At 51.6% G+C, this 7127-nt stretch overlaps 1 protein-coding gene across 1 annotated transcript in view; it reads right to left on the bottom strand.

Annotated features, from left to right (window-relative positions):
- Nucleotides 1-6607, bottom strand: part of LOC131919323 (XK-related protein 6) — an 83165-nt gene extending 76558 nt beyond the window's left edge. Inside the window, exon 1 of the mRNA XM_059273492.1 lies at nucleotides 6225-6607. The gene's annotated coding sequence lies outside the window, so the exon portion shown is untranslated. The remainder of the gene's footprint in view (nucleotides 1-6224) is intronic.
- Between the last annotated feature and the right edge of the window lie 520 nt (nucleotides 6608-7127).

Here is a 7127-nt window from a genome sequence, read left to right on the forward strand (position 1 = left end):
GTGAGGAAGGAAGGAAGGAAGGAAGGAAGGAAGGAAGGAAGGAAGGAAGGAAGGGTCTGCTCTGGCTTACACAGTCCCAGGGGGATACATCCATCATGGCAGAGCCTTCGTGGCTGCACGAGCATGAGAGGGCTGGTCACATTGTGTAGGCAACCAGGAAGCAGACTGAACAGGAAATACAGCAGGGCTACCAATCCTCAAGGCCCAACCCCAGTGGCCTACTTTCTCCAGCAAGGTTTTACCTCCTAAGAGTTCTGCAGCCTTCCCTAGCGGCACCACCAGCAAGGGTTCAAACACACGATCCAGGAACTGTTCCCAGCACGTCGGGAGAGTGGCATGAGAGCGTCTGTGTAGAGAGGCTGGGTGTCCTCCTGCTGGGCACAATCATAGGGATGAACAGAAATGGATAACTGAGGAGGGAGGCTGTATCCGGAGGGAGGTGTCAGTGACACATTCTCTTAGTCATGATCAGGCCCACTGAGGACCTAGATGAGGAGAAGCTGGGATGTAAAAGGCCAGGCCTTGAAGCCCATCAAAACACATAGGGAAGAATCCATCCATTCACCCTGTGTCTAGACCAGTGCTCTAGAAGCAACCTTAGGCCAACAGACCATATACCCAGCCTGGACTGGAGGGCATAAGGAAGGCCACACACCCCCCCCAAGCCACCTTGGGGTCTCAGCTGCTAGGGGCTCCTGGGCAGGTGAACCAATTCCATCTGGTAAGCTGCTCCATTCTCCTTCTGCCCATTGTCTCTGCTGTGAACTGAGGCTAATCACATCACTCAACTTCAAAGACAGACTACGGTTTAGGAGTACAGGATGTCCCCAGCACCCCTGCACCTGATCGTGTCTGTCACCTTTTATGCGGGGGCTGGAGAAGACCCAGAAGTGGAAACTAGGAAACACAACTCTCCTGTTCCCTATTTCCACTTTCCACTCCTGCTTCAGCTTATGGCCTCTTACCTGTGCCCTTCCATCTCGGATCCGCTCCTCCCTGGATTAACTTTGGGGCCCCAGTAACTGTTCTAGAATCACTAACTACCACAAATGGGTCCATTTCACCCCACTAAGACCACTTTTCCTCAACATCCATACTACCCACAATTCCAGTGTAACAGCCTTTTTTTTTTTTTTGTACTTCTGGGACACCTTCCATCCAACCCTGGTACCCCAAGAGGCAGGACAGTGTTCCTGGAGAGCAGATGTGGGTACCCAAACTCATCAGCAGACCACCCTGATGCCTCAGTCTGAAGATAAAATGAGGCCCAGAGAGTGAAGTAAATCTTCCAAGGCCACATAGCAACTCAGGCATGAAGATAAAATGGGAGTCTGGGTTTCGAAGCAAACAACTATAAAGCCCTGAGGGCACATACATAATCCTGGCAATCATAAGAGGCACCATCACCACCTCTGTCTAGAGAGAAGGTTGCCAAGGCTAGCGGGATGAAGGATTTGCCCATGGTCTCTGGAAGAGGTCAGGGAGGCTGACCTTCAGGGCCATGGCTTTTGCCAGCAGGCTCCATGGAGAAGGGCAGAAAGGGAGAAGAGGACCAGGAGAGAAGTACCTTGGCCTCCACTGCTCACAATGCAGGATGAAGGACAATGGCCTCCAAAGGTCCAGAGGCCATATCAGAAGGGCTGTGTGTTGGGGACTGGAACTCTGTGTCCTGGGTGCTCTTATAGACTGAGTCCACTAGCCTGGCCTACGGAGGCCCAAGATCGCCCAAAGACTCTTCACAACCTGATGGCACAAACAGTGCTTCCAAGGTTGAATATTTGTTCCCTTGTCTTTAAATGGCAACTTGGCACTCTGGCCCAGAGCCTTGTAGCTCAGGGAGACCCTGCCATCCCCGAATCTAATGCTTCTAGAACTGGTGAGAGAAGTGAAATTAGAGCCAGCATCCTCCTATTTCTACTGATTCTCTACCCACAATTTGCCAAAGGAGTTGAACAAAAAAAGTCAAAAGCTACTTCAGAGGGCATCTTTAAACAGCGGGGCTTTTTACGTGGACCTCAGGACACAGTTTGTCTATGGCTCTGCTTCTTAGCCCACGTGACCCAAGCCACTTGGAAGTGGCCTCTGTGAGGCCACCACCTTCTCTAAATCTCTCCCCTTCTCAACTGTCAGGCCACTAGCAGCATGGACCCCAGGCTCCATGTAAACACTGCTTTGCCCAAGCACGCCTTTCCTCACCAGCAGACAGGCGGGAGAGGCCAGGAGGGATTTGGTAGCTCTCTAGATCTGTCATAATCACAGTGTTTAAAGGTCCCCAAATGCCCATTAGACAATCCACACCTCTAACAGCCAGTAAATACTCCAGACCCGGTCAGCATTTTTAAAGGTCCTTAAATAGCTCATTTACATAATCCATATTTCCAGAGCCCCTAAGCATTTGCCCTTCCCACTGAAGCTGGATCTTTATTACAGGTGAGAAAGGAAAGGCTCCCCATGAACACAGGGGCTCTTTTGCTCCCTTTCTGGGAAAATCGATTCTAGTTTTAAAAAGGACCATATGTTCAAAAGCAGGCAGGGAACTAACCACAAAAGGTAAATATCTAAAGGGAAGGTGGTAACCCATGTAGGCCTACAAATATTCTTTCCTGGAAGGCTAGAAAACCCCCTGAGGCCTCTCAGAGGACATTCATTAGAGGAGCAGCGCTATGCTAACACTGCCACCCAGATGGAAACCCTCCTCCTGCCCTGTTGTCTCTTCCTGGAGGCCCTGAGGGGTACAGGCAGGCTCACTGGACATTTAGCTCTGCATTCTTTTCAAGGTTTGCTCTCAGCTCCATCTTCCCACGGAGAAAAGAAGAGTTATTGAGTTAAATTTAGGTGCCAAGATTGAGGTTCAATCAACATAGGTCTGGGTAAAGCCGCTGTCCAATGAGCAATAGCCTGGTCACCAAATGAAGGTCCCAGGACACAGAGAAAGGAACCCGATAGCAAGAAAGACCCTCACTGTGGGCCTCAGCTGTCACATAAAGAGGGACTGTGTCTTGTTTAAAAGGTGAAATGTGAAGCCATCTGCAAACACATGCAGAACTCATGACTCAGACCAATGGAATGTGGAGCCAAAGAAGCCAGGAAAGGGTACAGAATGTGTGGATCTGGAACAAGCATGTCCACATGAGAAATCAGGACTGGGCTCACCCTAGGACTGGAGACACAAGGCACTGCTGTTTGCCGGAATGCACTCAATCAGGAAAACACTGTGATGTCCAAGGGGGTTGTTGGTGGCAATCTATATTCTCCACTTCCAGCAGATCCTCTCCTGGTATACTCTGACTCCGCCCCCAACACTGGCTGGCTCACATTGGAAGAAAGGTTGTAGAGAAGGCTAGTGTGGGGTATGGAGCTAAGGAAATGAGTGGAGATGGAGAATAGGCATGGGATGGGAGTGAGGGATAGGCCTGGGCCCACTTCCGCCTCCCTGCAGTAACGCCCCAGACACATGTACAGGTGGAGGCGGTGGAGCAACACAGCACCGCCCGCCTCAAGTGCTGCGCCAAGACACCGCTGGCGGGCAGTGGTGCGACACTCTGCAGCCTGAGTGGCTCTCTCTGCTCCTTCCGATGGGACTATAAGACCCGGCAACTGGACTTAGACCAGGCGGCTCTCTCTGAAGACCTGCACTGACTGAGACACCCCTGCTCCAAAACCCGGAGCCCCTGTTCTTCGCTGCAGCTGCCTTCCTGCGGGGAGGCTCCTGGGCACAGCAGGCGGCTGCCGGGTGAAGAGCAGCCAGCTCCGGAGAGAATCCGGGGGCGACCTCCTTCTCCACCTCTGCCCGTGTCCTGACGCAGTTAGGCAGGTCCCAGACCTTGGTGCCCCTTCCCCCCGCCCCCATCACTCAGCGCGCATCAAGTCAGCCCCGCAGCCAAAGAAGGGTGACGTGGCGCTCCAGGTCTGGCCAACTGGAGGCTCACATCACGGAGCGCACAGCGGTGCCAGGGGGCGCCCTCCTCACCGAAGCCTGAGATTCTTCTTTCTCTCAGCTCCGCCTTCTTTTTTTTTCCATACCATGTCTTCGGGCTGTCCCCAGGATGTCCTAGTCCATGTCCGGAGATCCTCAATCTCCCTCCCACACACTGGCTAATAACATGAGGCTGGGAACCCTCAGCGGGGGCGTTGAGAATAGCCCTCCTTGTCTTCACCGTGAATGACACCATCTCTCAGGAGGCCCCGTCCCCGCGGCCCTCAAGCAGCCTGCCTCTGAGCTGCAGCAGCACACCTTCAGCCTGATCCTGGTCCCTCACTCTCTGCAGTGGCCGCTCTAAGCCAGGGTATCTGTCTCTCCACTACCTCAGGCCAGCATCACGCCTCCCAGGCCTGAGAGCTACAAGCACTCCTCTTTCTCTCTTTTCCCAGCTCCTTCCCAATTTCCTGACTCTCAAACCCAGGCCACCCAAATTCCGAGCAAGGCTCCGTTAGGCAGACAGAGAGATATCATACTTAAATGTAGATGGCAAAGCTAGGCAGACAATAATAGATCACGGATGGAAAGACGGACAGATAGATATGATAGATGAGAGATGGTTGGATAGGAAAGATAGATTACTATACATTACACATTTACATAGGTTATCGGTACATGTAACGGATGTAAACACAGCTGTATTTATAAACAGATAACACACAGAGCGCACACAGATGCATGGACGGACAGAAGGTTATGCATGTATGTCCTAAGGGGACAATCCAGGATCTGGTCTGGCCAGGACAGCATGTGAACTTTGATCACCTATGAAATAAAAATGCAGTTAAGCTGGACAACCTGTAAAGTGCTCTGAGCCCCTCTCTAACCACAGCAGCAGCAGCAGCAGCAGCAGCTTAGCTTCCAAGCTCAAATGCCAGGTGCGGATGCTCCAAGCACAGCTCAAGTACTGTGGGGCTTGGCTGGTGGCATCATCAGACTCACTCATTCATCGATTCATCATTCACTCCCTCCCTCAAGGAGTGTCTGCAGAGCTCCATATAGTTGAACACTGCTAGGCCTTCTTACCCAGAGACCAGGCGGGCACATGCCCACTCACTAGAGAATACCCACTCAGTACTGAACTGGATCCATATGGCAGCCACCTGGGAGAGGTTACTAACGGGAGATCTTAGCCAGGTGTAGTGGCTCATGTCTGTAATCCAAGCACTCAGGAGACTGAGGCAGGATTGCCATGAATTTAAGGACAGCTAGGGTTTCGTGGCAAGACCCTGTCTCAAAAAATAAGAAAGACAGAGGGGAAGGAGGAAGAGGAGGAAAGAGTATAAGATTATGAGACATCATGATGGAGAGACATCTGCCCCTGAAGCTTAAGGATGAAATGGGGGGGGGGTGTCCCAAAGAGGAAAGGCAAATCAGGCTGAGGTACTAATGTGAGTCCTGGTCTCTTCTGAGAAAGGCAGCTGGGCTGGATCATGGAACCCTGAGGTGGCAGTGGGGTTAGGGACACAAAGAATGCCCTGAGAAAATATAACGGGGGAGAGGGGGAGGGTCAGTGTGATGGTTAGTATGCATTGTCAAGCTGACAGGATCTGGAATCACAGGAGATGCCTCCAGGCACACCCACGAAGGATTACACAGGTTAGGTTAGCCTCTGGGCATGCCTGTGAGGGGTTACTGTGAGTAGGTTAATTGATGTGGGAAGCCGCACCCTGACTGTGGATAACACATTACCTGGACTGTATAAAATGCTAAACACCAGCATTCTCTGCTCTCTGCTTCGTGACTGTGGATGGCGTGTAACTAACTGCTTCAAGTTCCCACTGCCTGGATTCTCTTGACACAAGGGACTGTGCCCTTGAACTGTGAACTCAAATAAACCTCCTCTCCTTTGAGCTGCCTTTGTTGGGGTATTTTATCAAAGCCTCAGGAAAAAGAAACTAAGATAGTCAGCGAAGACCAGGCTGGGAAGGGCTTTGACAGGTAGCCTAACATTCCATCCGGTCTCTTCTGCTACACTTGTCCCCAGGCACCCAACACAGGGTGGACCCTCAGTCCTCTGGGCCAGATTTCAACAACACGGACATGTGAGACTTCCACAGGAACAGAGCTATGGAAGGCAAAGACTCATGGAGCAGCAAGCAGTTCTCTCTGTCTGCCCTGAATCCCCTCACCCACCCGGGGACAGCCTCCTCCTCAGTGTGACTCAGCCCTGCTCCACTCCCAGCTCCCTTCCTGCCTCCAGGTGGTTACCATGGTGACCTCAAGAAACCAGGTTCATACCTACCTTTCCTGACAAGACCTGGCTTTCAGAATCCCTCCAGGATTGAATACTGTTCTCAGCCTGCAGAAGGAGTTAGCGGGTGGCACCTAGGTGGGGCTTCCTCTTCTGTGAGTTTAGGAAGGGAACTGTAGAGGTGAAGGAAGGCTAGAGGGCAGATGCCTCCCTCCATCACCAGGATGCCAGGCCAGTATTTCTTTCTAAATCTCACGCCTCCGTATTGGAGGTATGCTAGATAGTTCCTGCTGCTATAACAAGTACCCCAGATAAACAACTGGTAAAAAGAAGAGATCTTGGTCTGCTTTTTTTCTGTTTGGTTTTCATGAGACATGGTTGCCTTGGAACTTGCTATATAGACCAAGCTGGCCTTGAACTCGTGGTGATGACCCTGCCTGTGCCCCATGCCCCTCCCCCGCCCTGCCCCCCCCCTCCCGCCCCAAGTGCTGAGATTACAGATGTGCTCCACCAGGCCCTGCTAAAGAAGCAAGCTTCGGTTCCCTGTTTCAGAGATTCCAGACCACATATTATGAGGCCACATATTATGAGGCTACATATTATGAGATCACATATTATGGCAGTGTGAGGTAAGCAAACCTGCTTAAGTACTTCATGATTGGCATTGTTTTGTGTCTAGCATGTCTCCTACAGGTTCATGATTTGAGAACCTGGCCCCCAGTTCGTGATGTTATTTTAGAGGCTGTGGAGACTTTTGCGAGGTGAGATTTTGAAGGTCCCTGGCTCTGGCCTATTTTCTCTGCTTCCTGTTTGTGGCCACATGGACGAGCCTCTACCATGAACTCTGCCATGCCTTTCCCACCGTGATGGATGACTCTTCTTCCCTTAAGTTGCTCCTGGCAGGCCACTTGGTTCCAGCAATGAGAAAAGTAACTATTTCAGTCAGGAAGCGAA

This window comes from Peromyscus eremicus, chromosome 9 (genome assembly GCF_949786415.1).
Source record: "Peromyscus eremicus chromosome 9, PerEre_H2_v1, whole genome shotgun sequence".
Lineage (NCBI taxonomy): Eukaryota > Metazoa > Chordata > Mammalia > Rodentia > Cricetidae > Peromyscus > Peromyscus eremicus.